General features: G+C 58.0%; 1 long non-coding RNA gene across 1 annotated transcript; it reads right to left on the minus strand.

The window, feature by feature from the left end:
• Positions 1 to 10,658: 10,658 nt before the first annotated feature.
• On the minus strand, positions 10,659 to 16,690 carry LOC105858247 (uncharacterized). The gene is made up of 3 exons (XR_012914884.1): positions 13,545 to 16,690; positions 12,824 to 13,183; positions 10,659 to 10,901 (listed from the first exon to the last, which is right to left on the minus strand). It is a non-coding gene; the product is annotated as an uncharacterized LOC105858247 (long non-coding RNA).
• Positions 16,691 to 22,559: the final 5,869 nt, after the last annotated feature.

The following is a 22,559-nucleotide window of genomic DNA, read 5'->3' on the forward strand; positions in this document are numbered from 1 at the left end:
GGTGCTCGTGCCGTCCCATGTTCTGGAAGGTCGCTGGACAGCGCTGTGCCTGCCAGGGAGCCGGTCCTTCCCGCCCCTGTCTGCTGGGGACGTCCCCTTGGTGTGGACTTTCTTTTTTTTTTTTTTTTTTTTGAGACAGAGTCTCACTTTGTTGCCCAGGCTAGAGTGAGTGCCGTGGCATCAGCCTAGCTCACAGCAATCTCAAACTCCTGGGCTCAAGTGATCCTCCTGCCTCAGCCTCCCGAGTAGCTGGGACTACAGGCACGTGCCACCATGCCCGGCTAATTTTTTCTATATATATTAGTCGGCTGATTAATTTCTTTCTATTTATAGTAGAGACGGGGGTCTCGCTCTTGCTCAGGCTGGTTTCGAACTCCTGACCTCGAGCAATCCGCCCGCCTCGGCCTCCCAGAGTGCTGGGATTACAGGCGTGAGCCGCCGCGCCCGGCCCTGGTGCGGACTTTCTCTGGGGAGACGGACACCACCTGAGGGACCGGCCGGGTGACGAGGTTGTAGGTCCTCCTCCTCCTCCTCCCGCGAGCAGGGCTGTGCCTGCAGACACGTTCGTTGGGCTCTCTGGGTCTAGATTGTCCCAGCTGCAAAATCGGGGTCACTTAGGCCATCGCCAAGATCTTAGCGACACGCCGCTGCCCAGTCCCTTCATCTTTGGGGGAAGGAGCGGGGACCGGTGGCCTCACAGGCTCTTGGGAGGCTGAAATTTGGTGACTGAAAGATGCCTTGAGGAGTGTGAGGCGGCCCCTACGTGGTGTGACGGTCACACGGGTCTGGTGGTGTTTGCAGCTCTCGAAGCTGTGTCGCCTCTTCTCTTTGGACCCGGGATTGCACCCCTGTTTCGCATTTCAGGGGCGCTGTAGGCAGAAGACTTCCCAGTTTGCATTTTTTGAAACTCCATTGTGCAGTTGGCAGATGTGGAGCAGACATTTGCAGCAAACAATTGCTAATCAAAATACATAAAGATCTTTTTATAAAACCGTTTAGGAAATGATTAGGCCGGGCGTGGTGGCTGAGGCCTGTGATCCTAGCACTCTGGGAGGCCGAGGTGGGAAGATCGCTCAAGGTCAGGAGTTTGAAACCAGACTGAGCAAGAGCGAGACCCCGTCTCTATTAGAAATAGGAGAAATTAATTGGCCAACTAAAAATATATAGAAAAAATTAGCCGGGCGTGGTGGCGCATGCCTGTGGTCCCAGCTACTCGGGAGGCTGAGGCAGGAGGATCACTTGAGCCCAGGAGTCTGAGGTTGCTGTGAGCTAGGCTGACACCACGGCACTCTAGCCCAGGCAACAGAGTGAGACTCTGTCTTAAAAAAAAAAAAACAAAAAAAAAAAAAAAAGAAAGAAAAAAGAAAGAAAAAAAATGATTAATGACCCAATAGAAAAATACCCAGGCGGGGAATACAGACAGGGACTTCCCAAAGGAGGAATCTGCGAATGTCCGGTCACAGGAGAGGACGTTCAGTGTTGATTCGGGGATGCAGCTTAGTGAATATGTAACTCACAAGGTGGTGCGTTCTACACCATCACCCTGACCACCATGGGGAGGTCGGACCGTTTTGTAATGGACCATCCGGGCAAATGGGAACACGTGGGCGGCTAATGGGATAAGCGGACACGCCTGTTCTGGAGAGCGGTGGGTGACACCTACTACAGTAAAAAGTGTGCAGCCCCACGCCCCCAGTCAACCTCCTTTTATTTATTTTTATTATTTTGAGACAGAGTCTCACTCTGTTTCCCCGGGCTAGAGTGCCGTGGCGTCAGCCCAGCTCACAGCAACCTCAAACTCCTGGGCTCAAGCGATCCTCCTGCCTCAGCCTCCCGAGTAGCTGGGACTACAGGCATGCACCACCACGCCCGGCTAGTTTTTTCTATGTATTTTTAGTTGTCCAATTAATTTCTTTCTATTCTTAGTAGAGACGGGGGTCTGGCTCTTGCTCAGGCTGGTTTTGAACTCCTGACCTCGAGTGATCCGCCCGCCTCGGCCTCCCAGAGTGCTAGGATGACAGGTGTGAGCCACCGCGCCCGGCCTCAACCTCCTTTTATATAAATACACCTCCAAGAAATGCCCGGACACACAAGGAGGTGTCTGAGGGTCTTTGGTGCAACAATATTTGTAACAGTTAAGGCTAAGACCACATCCACAGGGGACAGCTGTAGAATGTGTTCGTATCATACCTGCACTCCATAAAAGTGAAGATGAATTAGAATTACATGTTTTAACACAAATAGATCTAAAAAAATAAAGTGGTAAATGAAGAAAGTTGCCAAACCTTATCTACGTGCGGTACAAATCCATTTGTTTAAATTAAAAAACACCGAAACAGCCTAAGTATCTAAGGATACTATATGGAGTAGATACACGACATCATGGAAACCACATGCCAGCACCATGGAAAATCATGGAAACCACACGCCACATCATACGTGTGACTTGCAGCAGGAAACTGTAATATCTCATTTCTTAAGGGGTGTGAAGCAACTCGATAGGACTTTACATCATGTAAGGTGGCACGTAGCTACATGGGCATTATTCTCCACGTGTTTTCATATTTAATTTTTTCATAATAGAAATTGAATGTACAGAGTGACAAAGGGCAAAAATATTCTTTAAAAAAAAAATGGGGAAGAGATCTGTGTGTCCATTATACACTGCATTCTGCTTAGAAATACCTTTCAGCTTCCTGGTTGGCTGCAAGATTGTGGTTTTGGTTGTAAGATCTCGACTTCCACCGTGGGTGTTGACACTTCTGGGGGTAACTGCTCCCCTGGGACCAGCTCGATGTTCAAAGCCCACGGTTGTGCTGTTTGGCTCGCCGAGCCCCACCTGCAGGAAGGTGCGGGGCGAAAGGCCTTTGACTGCTCAGCCTCGCCTGCCCTGGCTCGGCCCACTCTCTGCGATGAACCTCCTTGATGTGGCTCTGGGGCAAGGCCTCAGCCTCAAGCTCTCCCCTTTGGGGACATCAAAAACAGTTCCTCATACCAGAGGGGCTGTTTTTTGCAGTGAGGAGACGCGGGTACACACACTGTCCCCAGCTTGTGCAGGTGCTGTCCGCCCTCTGCAAGGGGGACACCTGGGCAGGTGAGGGGACACCTGGGCAGGTGAGGGGACACCTGGGCAGGTGAGGGACTGAGGAAGGGGCCTGGTGGGATCCCAGGGAAGGAGTGGAGTCTCCTGTACCACAGAAACGCTACCTGTGGTGTCGCATCCATGCTTCCAGGTGGGTCTGCAGGGAGCTCTGAAGTCGTCTGGGACCAAGGGAATGCCTTCGTGTGTCTGTTCCCTCCCTGCGTCACTTTGTTCGAACTGCTGCTCTCTTTCCAGGAGGGCAACCCCCTTTCCTTCTAAACACTCGAGCTCCTTTATTCACAAAGATGAGAATAAACCGGCTCCGAGCACAAAGCTCCCAGCATCTGGAGAGCAGCTGCCCCATCTGGCGATTAAGGCGGGACTGGACCGCCATCTGGAGATTAAGGCGGGACCGGACCGCAGAGGGCCCTGGCGGGCTGGGCCCTGTGCGCCCGCCCTGCCGCAGCCCTGGAGCGGTCACTGCGCCCTCTGGGATGCCCGGGAAAGGTTCCCAGGTCCCGGAGCCTGCCTCTCCTCTCCTCTCCACGTCGGCACCACGTGGCGTGGACGGCCAGGCTCTGGTCATATTGGCACGAAGGTTTTGTGATCTCCGGCAAACATGTCTTAAGCTGGCTCGGTCTAAACAGAGCGGCTCCGAGAAGCCTGAGGGCTCTGGAGCTTGAATAAAGGGAGCAAAGATGGATGATGGTGCTTGCTGCGTGCACACTCGCTCTCTCTCTCTTTTGCGTGCATGTGTGCACACAATTTTGTTTGTTTATATAAAATTTCATTTTCCAGCATCTAGAGCTTTCACGGGGCAGATGAGAAGGGCTGCTCGTCTTCTTTCCCGCTCCGCGACGACACGCATGGGTTGTGCAGACGCGCTGCGCAGCCACGCCCGTCACTAGGGCTTATTTTCGGGGTGGGGCTTCTATTGCGCAAATGCTTAGACATCCTGCAAGGGCTTATTTTATGGAGAGGTCTTATTTTCGGGGAAACACGGTATGTTAGCAAAGAGGGTTGCATAATGTAGAAAACAGGCTCCTTTTTGTATTCATGGGGTTCTCTGGGTCACAAAGCTTTGTGGGGACTTCGACCATCAACCCTGGGCAGTGCTTTTCTAGGGTGAGTGCAAAACTACGGAAGACTTGATGTGGCTTCTCTCTTCTTTCATTCTTTTTCTGCCAAGCACGGAAATGGGAGTGAGGCTTAATCTCGGGGAATTTTACTTGTGTCATAGGAGTTACTGGAATCCCTTCTTATGCTTATGGTTTCCAAAGCCCTGGAAGAGACTTTGATCACCAAGGGCAGGGTGGGCCCTTCCAGAGAGTGTGGGATTTTGCCCGCAAGTGCGTGGGAATCCCCAGGAATGGGTCGTTTTAACAAATTGAAATTAACTGGGCCATAGAAAAAGGAATGATCAAAGCTGTCTTCAAAGAGTCTGATCATTAGTGGGTTTTTCTTTGTTTGTCTTCATTGGGGTCAGAGGAGTTCCTTGCTTCTTTTAAAAGAGCAAAGAGTATACAACTTCATTCAAGATACACGCCTGTGATCCCGGCACCCTGGGAGGCTGAGGCGGGAGGATCGCTCGAGGTCAGGATTTCGAGACCAGCCTGAGCAAGAGCGAGACCCTCGTCTCTACTAAAAATAGAAAGAAATTAATTGGACAACTAAAAACATATAGAAAAAATTAGCTGGGCATGGTGGCACATGCCTATAGTCCCAGCACTCTGGGAGGCTGAGGTGGGCGGATGGCTCAAGGTCAGGAGTTCGAAACCAGGCTGAGCAAGAGCGAGACCCCTTCTCTCCTAAAAATAGAAAGAAGTTAATTGGACAGCTAAAAATATACAGAAAAAATTAGCTGGCCCTGGTGGCGCATGCCTGCAGTCCCAGCTACTCGGGAGGCTGAGGCAGGAGGATCGCTTGTGTCCAGGAGTCTAAGGTTGCTGTGAGCTAGGCTGACGCCATGGCACTCTAGCCCAGGCAACAGAGTGAGACTCTGTCTAAAAAAACCCAAAAACTTCTATGTTGCTTCGGAACAGGGCGACACCGTGACTCAGACTCAATAAAACCCAGTGACGTTGCTAGTGACAAGTAAGCCGTGACCCTAATCCTGGTGGGAGCAGGTTCTCCCTCTGAACATGGTTTTTCATGGGACAGATACGGTAAGTGGTGTTTGGGTTTCCAGGCCAGGCTGGAACTGACGAGTTCCTTTGCATTCAAGAGGCGTTTAATTGATTTCATTGGTTGCTCATGATGGTCCTTCCTTCTGGGATTCCGTAACTGCTGGAACCAGAGCAAAAGGGGACGTTCTTGGAGTTAGTTTTTTACGTCACCGTTGAGCTCCTCTGAATTCCTGGTCCTCTGCGTGCCCCTAGTTTTCATGAGTGAGCCGAGGGTTCGCCCCAAGATATTTGCCAGCCACTGGTCAGGCACAGATTTATGGCTCCAGCCATGGACACACAGGCGTCCTTAGCCTCACTGGCCATGACTCTGCGGGAGGGGGGGACAGGTGCGGGGGGGGGGAGGGGAGGAGGGACAGGTGCAGGGGGGAGGGGGAAACAGGTGCAGCGGGGGTGGGGGACCAGCCTCCAGGGATGCAGTCCCCTGCACACATGTGCACCCAGCCTGGCATTTAAACATTTGGCCACACGGGGGCACCGACGCGCCAGCCTGGATCTGTCCACCCCAGGCTGGTCTGGGTGTGAGGGTCTGCAGCCAGCCTGGGCGGGGGAGGGTGTGTGTCATCCTGACAGTCCCCTGCTCCCCCCGACCGACCCTCGGAAACCCTGCAACTCCGGGGACGCCGAAGGCAGCTCAGTTCCAGGAAAACCTGATTCTGGGTGCAGCTGGGCTGCCCCGGGTCACAGGTCACTCTGGGCTGGTGGCCTCGAGGAGTGTCACCTCCCTGGATCTTGAACTCCTTGCCTGAAACACTAAGGCTTGGGTGGGGAAGAGCTGTGAGGTCGCTTTCGGCCCTCGATTATTTTTCTAAACTAAAAATAAAATAAAAAAATTTTTTTTCCCCAGCTCTGTTGAGGTATAATTGACAGATGAACATTGTACATATTTAAGGCGTGTGATGTGACGTGCTGGCGTACGTGCACACCGCGAAATTGTTTCCACGACCAAGCTGATCACGAACCCATCGGCTCACACAAGTGACGGTATTTTTTGTGCGTGGCGAGAACGCTTAAGATCAGATCTTCTAGCAAATTCCAGGGACACGATACAGTGCTATTAACTAGAGTCAACGACGTGCTGCAAGTTAGATCTCAAAGAACCCGCTCACCATGCATAACCGAAACGCTGCACCCTCTAAAACCCGGATCGGACTTTAGTTCTGCAGGAAAAGCGCGGGGGCTGGGGCGTGTGTTTCCCAGCACTGCCAGTCTCTCCCACCTGTTTGACACCGCCCCGGCTGGGCCGCCGTAGGCAAGTCACTTTCCCTCTCTGGTTCTTTCTTTGTGTGTCCAGGGCTTGTCGGGGAGTGTCCTGGGGGCGGGGTGGCAGGGGAGCCTGTGTGAACCTCGTTTCTCTGCCACCCCGGACACTGGCTGAGGCAAGTCTGGCTTCTCAGAGGAAGGAGGGCTGGACGCAGGGTGCTAGGTGATGCCGGAGAGACTAGAACCTTCCACCAGCCTGCTGCAGAAGTCTGGAGGGACAGCCGAGTTCGGGTAGAAAAACAGCCGGGGGGGGGGGCCCAGGAGCTCACGCCTGTCATCCCGGCACTCTGGGAGGCCGAGGCGGGAGGATTGCTCGAGGTCAGCTGTTCAAGACCAGCCTGAGCAAGAGCAAGACCCCGTCTCTACTAAAAAGACGTAAAAGAAATTAGCTGGACAACTAAAAATATATAGAAGAAATTAGCCGGGCATGGTGGCGCATGCCTGTAGTCCCAGCTACTCGGCAGGCTGAGGCAGGAGGATCGCTTGAGCCCAGGAGTTGGAGGTTGCTGTGAGCTAGGCTGACACCACGGCACTCGCTCTAGCCTGGGCAACAAAGCAAGACTCTGTCTCAAAAAAAAAAAAAACAAAAAACAAAAAAAACCGAACACATGGTGATAGAAATAGCAATGTGCTAAATGGTGGTTTTTCCTCCCATCCTTTATTTCTTTTTGTTTTGCATCATATCTTAGCGTGCTGGAATTCTGGGAGGGGGGGACGTAAAAATTGCAATGTTTTTGGAACCAGCGTTTCCTTGTCTTCTGTTTAGTCTGGGGCCTCTCCCGGGCTGCAGTTGCCTGAGAGCTAGTGGGGCGCACGTTCCCCAGCCCCCAAGCCCCCGGCAGCTCACACCTGCTCTTGCAGCCCCTAAGGGCCGGGTAGTGGGGCCATGGCCAAGGGCAAGGCTGGCCAGGGCTCTCGGGGCGCTTCTTTTTGTCCTGGTGGTCCTGGGAGTTCCAACCTAAATTCTACCTTTCACTTATCACAAGCAAATCAGAAGCAATCCGCCCGGAGCGGATGAAATGCCATCTGAGCACAGAGCACAGCTAGGACACAGGGCGAGGGCTGTCCCCGAGTGCACGCCCCCCCCCCACAACCTGGCACCTCCCAAGGTCTCCCTTCCCACTCCGTCCCACACACGCACCGACCCTCTAACCCTAAACCACTTCCCAGGCGGCTCCTGGGCTCTGTGGTCCGTGAGCCGCCCGGCGTCCCTCTCTGAGGCCGGGGCCACCTGCCTGACACCTGCTTGACCTCGGCCAGGCAGGTGTGTCCCGAGGCCTCGTTGGGACCTCTGCCACCTCCCCAAAGCTCACCCGTCCTCCACTACCCCTGCAAACCAGGCTCCAAAACCAGTCATAACAAATTCATAAAAGGAAAGGGGAAAAACACGCATCTTGGCCTCAACACAAACCCAGAGACGATTCGCTTCCAAACCACTGAAAACAGCCACAAGACGCGGCCCAGCTGCACAGGCTGGGGGGCTCTGCTCGGAGGGGCCGCCCCAGCCTTGCAGAAGGGGTCTCTGTGGGGGGCAGATGGAGCCAGGAGGGAGGGGATGCCCCCCCCAGAGCAGGACAGCCCCGTGGCAGTGGCAGTCCTGCCTCCCCAGCTCCCCCGAGAGCGTCTGTGATGGTTTTTCCTGCAGACTCTGCACGTGTTCCGCTGCGGCCTGTGCAGCCCAGCCCCTTCCTTCCCGGCTTGGACCCCAAGTCCCGGCCCATTCACCCACTTCCTCCCGCAGGGGGTTGTCCTTCCATTCCCCTTCCCCAGGTCCTTGTCTGGGAGCAGCAGGCATGGTTTGGAGGCATTGCTGTCCCCTGTGTCCGGGGACGGGCACACGGCTGCTGCCCCTGCCGGGTCCCTGCAGGAGGAGGAAGGGGCTGGCTGCTTGTTGGCCACCTGCTGCTGCAATCTACGGGGCCTGGGGGGCGCCCCGACACTGAGCAGCTCTGGAAAAGCCCCCCTGAGTGCCCTGGCAGTGTCTTTTACAAGAGAAGAGGTGGAAGGATGCATTCATTCATTCATTCACTCATTCACTCACCGGCCATTTCAGCGGTGAGCAGGCACCCCGACTGTTCTGGGGTTCTTCTGGGGATCGACGGGGGGTGGGGGGCAGTTCCGACAGCAGGCTTGACCGACGGACGCCGTAGACCCAGGCTCTGTGCACGGGGCAGGCAGGAACTTGGAGTTGCGGCTCAGCCGGGCTCCAGACCACAGGGAGAAGCTGGCCGGGCCCGAGGCTCAGCAGCAGCGTGGCCACAGCTGTCACTGATCAGCTGCCGGCCTCGGCCTCGGGGCTCGGGCGTCCCTTCTCCTTCCACAGAGGAGACGCTGGTGCCGCCCACGGCTCCAGGAGGAAAGAAAGGTGCAGGCCCGTGGGGTCGACGGGGCAGCTAGGGCCGCCTGACCGGCCTGCCTGGGACCCTCCAGCCAGGTGGTCCTGGGCATGCCATCCACCCTCCGAGGCTGGGGGTGGTTGCGACATTCTCAAAAGGCAAATTATTACTGTTCCATTTTCCAAAGGCGGTTTGGAAGCAAAATGCTGGAGAAACAGGTCGTGACAGTAACGGCAGCTAATTTTACCGTGGTCTTGTAACATGGCAGGTGCAGGTCTGAGTGTTGTATGTGCATCATTGCACCAAATCCTCAGAGTATCTCCACGGGGAGGGCGGTCTGTGGTCCTTAGTTGGCTAATGAGCGAATGCAGGCCTGGAGAATTGAGAAACGTACACGAGGGTGTGCACCTGTTAAGCAGTAGCGCCAGGACCCCCACCTGGGTGCTGGATGCCGGAAGCAGGGCTTTTGGGGGGGGAAGAGGAGTGGTCACAAGGCCCCCGCCTGCTTTTCAAGCTCCACCTTCAGAGCTGAGTTTCTTTGAAGGGCCCCGCCCTGGCCTCACGCTGCCTGCCACACCTGGGTGTGGAGCTGAGGTCATTGCAGACAGAACGGCTGCAGGTTAACTGCCCAGGTGTGGGGTGAGGACCTTGCTCTCAAGCATCCTGGAAGCTCTCGGACGTTTTCCCTCTGGCCCCGGCTTTGTCTAGAGAGCTCAGGGCTGGCAGAGTCTTCCTGCCTCCCACCTCCCCAGCTCCACCAGCAGCCTGCTAGGAGCGCTTGGCCCTCAGGGCGAACCCAAACTCCTTACACAGTGTTCCAGGCCCTGCCCACCTGTCCTGCTCACCTGCCCACCTGCCCACCTGCCCACCTGTCCTGCTCACCTGCCCACCTGTCCTGGTCACCTGCCCACCTGCTCACCTGTCCTCCTTACCTGCCCACCTATTCACCTGTCCAGCCTCACCTGCCCACCTGCTCACCTGTCCAGCCTCACCTGCCGCCCTGCTGCTGCATCCTGCGTCCACCTGTCCTCTGCGTCCAGTGTCGGCCCTTCCCACGGCCACACGCTCAGCCCAGCCCACCTGCCCAGCGGCTCTCGGGATAGCCACCTTCCTCGGGCATCGTCACCTTCCCCAGCCAACCTCTCGGGCCGGGCGGGGACGACCACCTCCCAGAGGACAGGATCAAAACGAGATCTGAAAAGGGATTTGTCATCATCCCCCAAGGAAGTCCACAGGAGGAGAGGCGGGATGGGAGCCCAGGCCCGTGGTGTGCAGGGTGGGGGTGTTTGGGGGCCCAGGGCTCCCCACCCACCTGCTCCTCGGTGCGGGGAGGAGGACACCCAAGGGCGGCCAGTGACAGAAGCCACATGTAGCTGCAGCTGGCGGCAGGTCTCCAGAGCCCGGGTCACCGTGCTCCCCGGAGCCCCCCATCACCGTGCTCCCTGGAGCCCCCCATCACCCTGCTTCCCGGAGCCCCCCATCACCGTGCTCCCCGGAGCCCCCATCACCCTGCTTCCCGGAGCCCCCCGTCACCGTGCTCCCCGGAGCCCCCATCACCCTGCTTCCCGGAGCCCTCCGTCACCCTGCTCTCTGGAGCCCCCCGTCACCGTGCTCCCCGGAGCCCCCCATCACCCTGCTTCCCGGAGCCCCCCGTCACCGTGCTCCCCGGAGCCCCCCGTCACCCTGCTCTCTGGAGCCCCCCGTCACTGTGCTCCCCGGAGCCCCCCATCACCGTGCTCCCTAGAGCCCTGTCATCATGCTCCCCAGAGCACCTCCCCGCAAAGCGACCTGCCTTCTCTCCTGCTCCGCCCAGACGGCTGCGAGGGGCGCAGGGAAACTCGAATGCAGCGCAACGCTGCCCCGACTCCCTTTGTCACAGCCACCTGCGGGATTCAGTTGTTGCAGGGACCACAGACGTGACACTTGGCTCCTGCGCTCAGACGGGTGCCCGAGGGGAGACGCTCTGGGAGACCCAAGTGCGCGGCACGTGGGGAGTTGGCCCGGCTGCGCAGGCTGTGGTCCGTGGCTGCAGCCAGACTGGAAAACAGAGACGGCGGCGTGAGGCAGGGAGGTCTGGAAGGAGAAGGCGTTCCTGAGAAATGAGAGAAGGATCTTCCTGCAAGGGCCCGGGGCCTCTGCAGACGTGACCTCACCGCTCCCTACGGCGCCCTGGGGACTGTGGGCCGGAGGGAGGGCGTCTCTGCCCAGTCCCTGCCGCAGAGAACACTTGGGCTCAGCCGACTTTCCTAACGAGGCCAGGCCCTGAAGTGCGCTCCCCGCTCCCCCTGCAGCTGGTGACAGCTGGGTCTCTGCAAGCTTCAGGGGTCCTTAAGAGAACTTGGCTCCCTCAGGGTGGAAATGGCTGGGGGGGGGGCACAGTGGTTATTCAAAGGGGACTGTCTTCTTTTTGTGCAAGGGGCCGACTGCTCAGGTAACAGGTGCATGAGTCTGACGAGAGGGGACAGGGAGAGGGGGGAGAGGGAAAAGGGGACAGGGGAGAGGGGAGAGGACAGAGGGGACAGGGGAGAGGGAAAAGGGGACAGGGGAGAGGGGAGAAGGCAGAGGGGAGGGGGGAGAGGGGAGAGGGCAGAGGGGAGAGGGCAGAGGGGACAGGGGAGAGGGCAGAGGGGACGGGAGAGGGGGCAGAGGGGACAGGGGAGAGGGCAGAGGGGACAGGGGAGAGGGCAGAGGGGACAGGGGAGAGGGCAGAGGGGACAGGGGAGAGGGCAGAGGGGACAGGAGAGAGGGCAGAGGGGACAGGAGAGAGGGCAGAGGGGACAGGGGAGAGGGGAGACAGGAGAGGGGACAGGGGAGAGGGCAGAGGGGACAGGGGAGAGGGCAGAGGGGACAGGAGAGAGGGCAGAGGGGACAGGAGAGAGGGCAGAGGGCAGAGGGGATAGGGGAGAGGGGAGACAGGAGAGGGGACAGGGTAGAGGGGAGAGGGGATTGAGCAGCCGGTGTTTTGGAGCCTGTTCCACGCCTCGAGCGCTTTGCTGGACCCTGGCAGGGGTGAGGCAGGTCAGAGCCGGGCCGTGTCGGCAGGCAGGGACAGACCCACGCTCACACTAGTGGCCGACGAGGTCCTGGAGTTGGTGCGGAGAGGACAGTCTGGTGGCCGGGGTAGGCCTGGGCGCCGTGGCTACTGCTGGCTCCCACAGCGCCATTTTGAACATGGAGATAAAAGTACTTACTTACTTCCACGGACTGGGTTGGGGGATGCTTTGGGGAAGATTCAAACACATGACCTTTATTGCTCACTTTATTTCTATTACGATCACATTGTCACTTGCTACTCACTGATAGGGTTTTTTTTTTTTGAGACAGAGTCTCGCTCTGTCACCCTTGCTAGAGTGCTGTGGCATCAGCCCAGCTCACAGCAACCTCAAACTCCTGGGCTCAAGCAATCCTCCTGCCTCAGCCTCCCGAGTAGCTGGGACTACAGGCATGAGCCACCACACCCAGCTCATATTTTCTTCTATATATTTTTAGTTGGCCAATTAATTTATTTCTATTTTTGGTAGAGACAGGGGTCTCACTCTTGGCTCAGGCTGGTTTGGAACTCCTGATCTTGAGCGATCCTCCCTCCTCGGCCTCCCAAAGTGCTAGGATGACAGGCATGAGCCACCGCGCCCGGCCTCTGCTAGGGCTCTGACATGAGTCTGCAAGCGACTGATTTGTTAGAGTCTCTGTGTGTCGAGCCTCTCTGCTCGCGATGATCTGCATCTGCAGCCGCTCCCTAGCACTGGCTTCGCTGCCTCAGCTCCACCTCGGATCGTCAGGCATTGTCAGATTCTCGTAAGGAGCCGCAACCTATGTCCCTGGCACGCCCAGTTTACAGTGGCGTTGGCGCTCCTATGAGAATCCAGCGCCAGCACTTTATCCCTCGTGGGTACCGTGAAAGCATCATTCTTACCCGAGGAAGCCAAAGGCCCTCCCGGCCCCCCGCACGGTTAACCCACCCTATTAGAGCGTCTGTTGGTGTCTTCTCTCACACTCCCGTTTGGGGGGCTGCGGCAGAGGAAAGACATCCGTTTCTCTGTGTCTCTGCGAATCGGGGAGCTCTGCGGTCTGAAACGAAGGAGGGAACTCGGCACCCCCAGGCTGGCGATCTGAGAAACTGGAGGGACCTCAGCCCAGCCGGGAGCCGGGAGCTGCTTCAGCCCAGCCGGGCCCGTCAGCTGCATTCGGGGGAGGTGGGTGTGGACCCTGCAGGGTGGCAGGTGCCGGCGGCCACACCCTGGAAAAGTTCTCCGGTGTCTCGATTCCTGGTGTTTATCTTGGCCCCCGGCAGCAGACCCCTTAGGGGAAAGAGGAGGGACCTAGTGGAACAGGGGCAGGGAGGGGGGCGTTTGAAAACCACAGGGTTAGTGGCACAGAGATGCTGCAAAACACACCCAACCAAAACACGGAGCCTGGGGTGGGCCGGGGTGGTGCATTTCTGGACTGTTCCATGACCGCCAAGCCCAGGGTGCAGAGACCAACACGCCCGGATTCCCGGTTCCCTGCAGACCTCGGTTTCCTAAAAAGCCTTCCATGAAGTGGCTAAAGTAGCTAAAAGGCTGTCACGAGCCCCCTCCCCGCCCCCGTAATGAGAAGCAGCAGCTTTGAGGTGGGCGAATTCTCAGGTGGCAAGCCAGGCTTCCCAAAGACAGACCCCCTGGCAACGGGCGAACCTCACACCTGGCACAGATGGGACGGGTGTCCTTCTCTGGCCTCTCCATGGCTGTCGTTCTGGGGCCTGGGTTTGGGGGGGGCAGCGTGTCTCTCACCCCCACCTCCGATGCATCACCTGGAGTAGAGCCGGGGACGGGTCCCCGCCTGCACCCAAGACTTCCCCGCGCCCGTCCTTGGAGATGTGCAGCTTTCCTTCCGTTTGCTTGCAGGGTGGAGAAGGGGGACAGAGCAGAGAACCCGAGGGGACACCAGGGCCCGTCTCCCCTGGGGTCAGGGTGGCACTGCAGAACGTCCCCAGGTGGAGGCTCCTGTGGGCCCAGGTCAGGGAAAGGGCCGACTCGGCTTCCAGACTCATCCCTCCTGTCCCTCCTCTGCAACTTTGCATGTGACCAGAAGGCTGGGTCCTCGGGCTGGGTCTCAGTGTCCCTGGGGGGCAGGGACGCTGCCTTGCTCATTGTCACATCCCCAGGGCCCCGCAGTGAAGTCCCTTGTCTGTCCTGCAGCGCCCGGCATGCTTTACCTTGGCCTGGTGCACGCACACCTCTGTCTCTTTCTCCTCGCCTCCTGCGGTTTCCTTTTCATGTGCACGCTAGCGCCAGCAGAAATGACCACACAGCGGGGGGGGGGGGCACCTGCCTGCCTCAGTTTTCCCGGGGAAGCGGCAGGGGTGAGTCAGCAGGAAATTGTGGCCTTAGCCTGGAGGACCAAACTAACGAATGTGTTTCCTTGGAGCCCAGGAGTCGGGGTGCTTTTGGGTTCTTCATGGGGGGGGGGGTCAGGACAGGCCCTGCCTGCCCACCCAGTGGGGGCGACCTGTGACCTCTCCATTCTCCGCTTCCCGTGGGCAGGAAGGGTGGGGCGGCACCTGGCTGTGCTCCGTGTGCAGCCCAACCCCTTTCCTATGTTGGAAACTCACAGCATCTGTGCAGCCGGGGCCAGGTGCCGGGGCTCGGGCTGCAACCACGCCCTTTGTGCACTGCTGGGGGCTCCCTCGGGGATGGCTGCGGGTGGGAGGAGCTCGTGCGTGCACCTGCACCACTCAGGCTGGTCACACGGTGGCCACTCAGGGGCATGAGGTTCGGTGGGCACAGTGGTGGGGGCTCCCGGGAGCCCAGCGAGTCCGTACCGGAAGACTCCGTTGCTCGGGGTCACCGACAGCTGGAGTTGGACTGGCCCAGGGAGAGTGAATCCGACACCGGCCGGAACCAGAAGGGACCACAGCGATCCTTGACCACCCCTCCCCGCCTTTGAGTTTATAGGAAGGGACTCTGGGGCCTGGCGGGAGGGCAAGATTCACCCCCGACCTGAGCACTCCAAATTGGTGGAATCTCAACTCAGACTCTTGACCCTGCCATCTCCTGGTCTCCAGCCCTGGGCTTGTCAGTACGAGCCACGGGGCCATACGAGGCACACAGATGGGGCAAGGGGGATGGGAAGATGCGAGCCCACCGCCACCGTCTCATCTGCCGGTTTCAGCCGGGTGGGCCCCACCACCCAAGCCCCTGAAGAGGCCCAGCGGCCTGCCGTCCGGGCGAGTCGGCCTTTGGCGTCAGCTGCGGTCAGGATTTTGCCAATTCTTAAGGGTATCTCTGGAGGTGGGTAACGCATGAAATGCATTTTCTCCTTACCGAGCCGAATGTGTTTCAGAATGCTTGCAGATGGCCAAGCTGCATGCTAACAGCGCCTGGACTTCCTGTGACCGTCTTGTTTTTTATTTTTTTTTGAGGCAGAGTCTTGCTTTGTTGCACAGGCTAGAGTGCTGTGGCGTCAGCCTAGCTCACAGCAACCTCAGACATCTGGGCTCAAGTCATCCTCCTGCCTCAGCCTCCTGAGTAGCTGGGACTACAGGCATGCGCCACCATGCCCGGCTCATTTTTCCTATATATATTAGTTGGCCAATTAATTTCTTTCTATTTATAGTAGAGACGGGTCTCACTCTTGCTCAGGCTGGTTTCAAACTCCTGACCTCGAGCAATCCGCCTGTCTCGGCCTCCCAGAGTGCTGGGATTACAGGCATGAGCCACCGCACCCGGCCGGGGCCTCTTTTTTTCTAGCCACCCACCTTTCCACACTTATCGCACGATTTTGGGGGGATTTGGAAGTTGATAACATTCCTCTATGGTTCATTCATCATCTTGGATCTTTATTCTTGTTTCTTGGCTTTTTTTTTTTTTTGAGACAGAGTCTCACTCTGTTGCCCAGGCTAGAGTGAATGCCGTGGTGTCAGCCTCGCTCACAGCAACCTCAAACTCCTGGGCTCAAGCGATCGATCCTCTTGCCTCAGCCTCCCAAGTAGCTGGGACTACAGGCATGCACCACCATGCCCAGCTAATTTTTTCTATATGTTTTTAGCTGTCCAATTAATTTCTTTCTATTTTTGGTACACAGGGTCTTGCTCTTGCTTAGGCTGGTTTCAAACTCCTGACCTTGAGCAATCCTCTAGCCTCAGCCTCCCAGAGTGCTGGGATTACAGGAGTGAGCCACCGCGCCCGGCCTACAATTTTTATCTAACAAGCTTGAGAAATTATTAAAGCCAACACGACGTCGTTTTTCTGAAAGCCGTCGTAAGACCCGGAGTCTCAGAAAAGAATCTTCCTTCCCTCTTCCTTTTTTTTCTTTCCTTCCCATTCTGTCTCCCCCTTCCCTCCTCTCTCTTCCCCCAGGCTATGAGACGGTAAGATTTTAAAAAATGGAAACAGAAAATTAAAATTAGACATCTGTGACCAGTGATTCAGCTCTGGGCAATGGAAAAATAACCCATGCCCGCGTCTCTATTTTTCCCAGGCTCTGAAGAACGGCCTTGGCTGTTTGGGCAGTTGGCTATTCCTGGGCACGCTTCAGAAATAGCTCGTGTTTGTTTATTATTGGGTATTTATAACCGTGTTTCAGAGTAGGTTTCCAATCACCCCGCGGGGGAGCGTGGGCTGCAGTGGGGCTGGGGGAGGTGGGGCCCCGGGGCCAGAGGAGGGGAGGATGCGGTCACTGCTAGGGACAGCAGCCCTGCCCGGTCCCTGATGAGGCCGGGACGGGACACGGGGGTGGCTTACCGAAACTCAAAGCTCGGAGCTTTGTTTCCCAGCGAGACTTCCCTAAAAGGACGCAGAGCCTAAACCCGATCCCTTCTCACGTTGACGGGCGCTCACGCTCACGCACACGCACACGCACATGCAGTGACGTGCACTCGCTCTGCGCCCGCCCGGGCGGAGATTAGAGGCGGCACAGAGGGACCGTGGATTCCTGAGCAGTGGCCCACAGACCTGAGCGGCCCAGGAATGCTGCCTGGCGCTGACATCATCCCTGTCCTCTGCCGGGGGAGGAGCCCCCTGACCCCAGGCCTGGGGCGGTTATTTTTAGCTTCTTGTATTTCCTATTTCCCTGGTGTGGTGCAAGGAGCCGGGGTTCCAGGGAGGCCCCCTTGGCCTCGCTGAGCTCCAAATCTCCCGTGGTAAGGGTGGGGGCTCGGGACCCTCCCGGTCAGCACTTCCCTCGGCAGGTGAGGCCGGAGAGGTTGGAGGGCAGGTCCGAGGGCAAACAGAGGCTTCGATTTGCTCTCCTCTCTCGCCTCTCCCCACGCCGCTCTTTGTCCATCAAAACAGTCAATCTCAGGACCCCTTTGTGGGCTCAAAAGTTATTGAGAAAAAAAAAAAAGTTATTGAGGATTGCAGAGAACTCTTGTTTATACGGGTTGTACCTGTCAATATATACGGCATTAAGAATTAAAGCTGAGAAATTCTAAAACGATGCATTGATGAACCCATTAAAAATATGCGAATCAGCCAGGCGCGGTGGCTCACGCCTGTAATCCTAGCTCTCTGGGAGGCCGAGGCGGGCGGATCCTTTGAGCTCAGCAGTTCAAAACCAGCCTGAGCAAGATCGAGACCCCGTCTCTACTATACATAGAAAGAAATTAATTGGCCAATTAATATATATATATATAGAAAAAATTAGCTGGGCATGGTGGCGTAAGCCTGTAGTCCCAGCTACTCGGGAGGCTGAGGCAGGAGGATCGCTTGAGCCCAGGAGTCTGAGGTTGCTGTGAGCTAGGCTGACGCCACGGCACTCGCTCTAGCCTTGGCAACAAAGTGAGAGTCTGTCTCAAAAAAAAATAAATAAATAAAAATAAAATACGCGAATCAACCCATTGCATGTTCACATAAAATATTCTCATAACAAGTAACATTTCCTAAAACAAAACAAAAATTCAGTGATCAGAGGGGTGTTATTTCACGTTTTGCAAATCTTTCCTTCCATGTCTGGCTTAATAGCAGAGGGTGGGGTTTTCATGTGTCCTGCGTTCAAGCCAGACGCAAAATCCCGAGTCACAGAGCCTCGGAAACCCCACCGTGAGAGAATAAGAACGGAAAAAGCAGGACCCCATACATGCTGCTATTCGTATGGGCGCTGTTTTTACTTGGGGATACCGAGGCACGCGGTGTGCACAGGGAAAAGGAAAGGGAGACATTCTGGAAGCCCCGGAGCTCACGTGTGTCCGGGGACAGTGGTCCTGGTGCCCTCTCCACAGTGCACCAGTCGCTGTCAGTGCCCAAGGGTGGGGTGACCCCCGCCGTTCCCCCCCATCCCCTCTGCTTTTCAGCCCCCGTCCCAGATCACTCCCCGCAGTTCACCTGGGGGACCCGAGCTCGCTCCTGGGCGGGCCAGCTGGGGGGACGCGTCCTCCTGGAGTGTCAGCACGGCAGGGTCCTTGCAGCCTCCTGGCCCCAGCGTTTGCCCCCAAGGCACCCCCAGCCCAACGTGGCCCCTCGGGGGCTGCCGCCAGCCTCTGCCAGACGCCCTGAGTCCTCCTCCTTCTTCGAGTGACTCACCGCTGCACTAGGAGTTTCAGGGCAGCAGCTACCACGTGCCCTTGCCTGTCTGGGGCTTGGTCCCCCTGGGGAGCGCTCGCTCGCTGGAATCTGCCGGGAGCCGTCCTGGCCACAACTGTGGGACGCAGGGACCATGGCGGGTGTACCTTGTGGGGAGCCACTGATGGCTCAACGGCGTGGCGGGTGTGAAGCTGGGCAGCCACCAGCGGGCAGGGGACAGCCCGTCTCTGTGCAGCCGAGCGCACCCTCTCCAGAATGCAGGCGCCGGCGGGGCCCCGTCTCTCCCAAGGCCGCTTGCTGCAGCCCAGGCGGCAGGTCTGCCTTCGCCAAGGCTCACGGCCCATTCTGTTCGCCGCTCCCCTCGCCCACCCTGTGGGGATGCTAGCACATGGTCACCACCCGTGCACGGTACCCTGTGCATGTGCATGCCTGTGCACGTGTGTGCTTGGCGGCCTTCCATAGGCACAGCCACCCAGCAGAGAGAAAGACGGGTGCCACAAGGGACAATCTCTTCCACTCCCTCCAGGGCTGTCCAGCCTGGGGGTGAGTCTGGAAGACGCGTGGTCCCTGGTGGTCCATTAGGATTTTTCACAGTGGAAAGCAGCCTCTGCATGTTTCCTCTGGGATGTGATGGTGTTCACAGCTGGGTGGGAGTCTAGGTGGCCAGAGCTGCCTTTGAGCCGCCCCCACCCCAGCCCCCGGTGAAGCAGGCTGGGGTGTCCCAGGCATCAGAAGTGGCCTCAGGTCCCCCCAGGCCTGGACGCCGCGCCCCTGCCGTTTTCCCGCCGCAGAAACGGGAGACGGGCTGGATTTGTTGCAGAGAGGCAGGATGAGGACGCAGCCCCGCCCGCTGCCCCCAGCCCGGGCTTGCCGCGCTGCCTGCCGGGCTGGAGTCCAGAAGCCACGGTGCATCACGGCTCCGAGTCGCCTGGTCTCCAGCAGCCTTGTGGGGGGTGAATCAGAGGTGAGTCCGACGCCTTCAGAGGAGGAAATGACTTACCAGGCCGGACTTCCCCGAAAGCACATCCATCAGTCACTTGCAGAAAACAAAAGAGAGCAAGAGACAGGAGAGAGTGCAACGTCCCGGGCACCGACCTCCCCTAGCTGCCAGGACCCGATGGGGCCGTCGTGGCCGGTGAGCCGCCCAGGGCGGGCGTCTGCTGGCCGGTTCAGGCGCCTCCTGCAAGAGCAAAGGCTCTTCCTTCTCCAGGTGCTCCAGGGCCCCCCCACTCCTGCAGTGCAGCCACCCCGGCCCCTCCCCTGGTGGGAGCCTGCCTGGGGGTGCGGGAGAGGCCACGGCCTCGTAAAGGGGCCCTTACTAGCTGGGATCCCCGGTCCAGTCCTGTGCCCAGGGATTCTTGCCGTTGCGTTTACGGTTGTCTTAGGTTATAAGCGCAGGGAAGGCCTGGGCCTTTCCGTCCAAAATGCCTCGAGTGGCGTTCAGGCCAGCACCATCCGCCACTCGGCGCAGAGAGTTCTGCGAGTCGCACACGGCTCCGCGTTCTAACCGTCTCATCTCCACGCTTCACAGGGGCGCGTGGACTCCTAGAGATCTGATCCGATCATGTCCCAGTCTGCACGGCCTGCCCAGCGTCCGGGCGCAAATTCACGGAGGAACCAGGAGAAAACCCAGTTCTGTCTGGCTGTCTGGCCCGACGCGGGTTTCATAAACGTGTGCAGGAGAATGACTAAAGTCTTCGCGCCCTATTGCAAACAACGTCTCCATGACTTTGGAAATGACTCTGGAAGTGACTCCTTCGGTTTGGGTCCGAGGTCTCGACCAATCGCCCTGCCGAGTTAGGGCCTGCCGGTACCGATTAGGAGCGCACGTTATCACGGGGGAGTCGATTTGTCCCTGCAGCCTGGGACCTAGATTTCTCCTTTCCCTCCCTGTCCTCACGGCGGACACACAACTCCACCTGCGCACAGTCTGCGACGGCTCCGCGGCAACGGGACCGCCGTCGTCTGGGCTCACACTCCACCCCCCCTCAACCCCTGTCGTGGGTAACACAAAGGGCTTGAAGTTGACGTGGTCCAGAGACCCGCGGCGCCCAAGCCATAAAAAGGAACCCGTGATGACAGGGGTCTGCCAGAACACGAACGGCGTCTGGCTGTAACGAGGACTCGGAAATCGCTAACAGATGACTGCCACGCTCGCTCGCTCCTGGAGTCAGTTTCTGGCCTTCCAGCTGAAACCATTCCGACGGCAGCCCCAACCCCCAACCCCACATGTGCCTCGCAGACGCGGTTATTTACGGGCGCCCTGCGGGCCCCGCTGGAGGTGTGACGGCAGGGGCTGCGTGTGTGCCGGCTGAGGTCATGCAGCTATTCGCCGTTGCGAGCTGTAGAGACATGTGGTTTTAAAAACCCCAGCGACTCCACTGGGATCGGCTTTCAGAGAAGAAAAACAGCCCGGGAGTGAGTCCTTTTCCTGTCCAAGCCCCGGGTGGGACCGCCGGCCCCGTTAACCCTTTGCGGCTGAGAAAGTTCCTCCATCCTGTCAGCTTTCTCCGCTTTCTCCGGGCGGTTTTAACCCTTTGGAGGACAGAGGACATGTGAGTCACAGGGACTTACTCCGAACTCACGGAAGACACGGGTCAGACGTGTATGTAACCTAAGTAGAAGGCACAGGGGCCACTAAGAAATCACACCAGACTCAGAAACTAGCACGTTGGGGGCCGGGTGCGGTGGCTCACGCCTGTGGTCCCAGCACTCTGAGAGGCCGAGGCGGGCGGATCGCTCAAGGTCAGGAGTTCGAGACCAGCCTGAGCAAGAGCGAGACCCCATCTCTATCAAAAACAGTAAGAAGTTAATTGGGCAGCTAAAAATATATAGAAAAAATTAGCCGGGCGTGGTGGCGAGTGCCTGTAGTCCCAGCTACTCGGGAGGCTGAGGCAGGAGGATCCCTTGAGCACAAGAGTCTGAGGTTGCTGTGAGCTAGGCTGACGCCATGGCACTCTAGCCCGGGCAACAGAGTAAGACACTGTCTCAAAAAAAATAAAATAAATAAAAGAAACTAACACGTTGGGGTTTGATAAATCTGTTTCTGGAAACGCTTTCCGCATCCATAAGGTAAAGGGTGTGGGGTGGAGGGGAAGGACTCAATTATTTCCAAGTCCCCTGCCAGCTCCTGCACCCTGCCAGCCCATGGATATATTTAACCGTGTGCCATGTGATTGTTTTTTTCGAGACAGAGTCTCATTCTGTTGCCCAGGCTAGAGTGAGTGCCGTGGCATCAGCCTAGCTCACAGCAACTTCAATCTCCTGGGCTCAAGCGATCCTCCTGCCTCAGCCTCCCGAGAAGCTGGGACTACAGCCCTCCTCTTCCTCCTGCCCTGCTGGGGAGGAAGGCCCGGCCTGGCACCCTGTGTGCATAGCACCACCCCACCCCGCCCCGTTACTGCCCGACTCTCTGGGGGAGAATGAGGACAGAGTCCTGACTGTGGATGAGCAGCACATCCACTGGGACGGGGGTGCCTTTTGGGGAAGGGGCATTCAGAGAGGCCTCGTGGCCTCCAAGTCACAAGAATGGCAGGAAATCATAGAAAGCTGGGGCCAAATTAGGCGGGACGTCACATCACCCCTGCAGTGAAGTTCCTGGCTCCTGTCCAACGGGGCTGGGGGCGGTTGCGATGGAGAGCAGCCTCCCCATCCACTGGGCTCCCCCAGACAGCCAGGGCTCCCCCAGACACCTCCCCATGCACTGGGCTCCCCCAGACAGCTGGGATACCCCCAGACACCTCCCCATGCACTGGGCTCCCCCAGACAGCCAGGGCTCCCCCAGACACCTCCCCATGCACTGGGCTCCCCCAGACAGCCAGGGATGCCCCCAGACACCTCCCCATGCATTGGGCTCCCCCAGACAGCCAGGGATGTCCCCAGACACCCTCCCATGCCCTGGGCTCCCCCAGACAGCTGGGATGCCCCCAGACACCCTCCCATGCACTGGGCTCCCCCAGACAGCTGGGGCACCCCCAGACAGCTGGGATGCCCCCAGACACCTCCCCATGCCCTGGGCTCCCCCAGACAGCTGGGATGCCCCCAGAAACCCTCCCATGCCCTGGGCTCCCCCAGACAGCTGGGGCACCCCCAGACAGCTGGGATGCCCCCAGACACTCTCCCATGCCCTGGGCTCCCCCAGACAGCCAGGGCTCCCCACAGGCAGGAAGGGGAAGGTTTTCTCCCCTCCCCCCAGGGC

This window comes from Microcebus murinus, chromosome 25 (genome assembly GCF_040939455.1).
Source record: "Microcebus murinus isolate Inina chromosome 25, M.murinus_Inina_mat1.0, whole genome shotgun sequence".
Classification (NCBI taxonomy): domain Eukaryota; kingdom Metazoa; phylum Chordata; class Mammalia; order Primates; family Cheirogaleidae; genus Microcebus; species Microcebus murinus.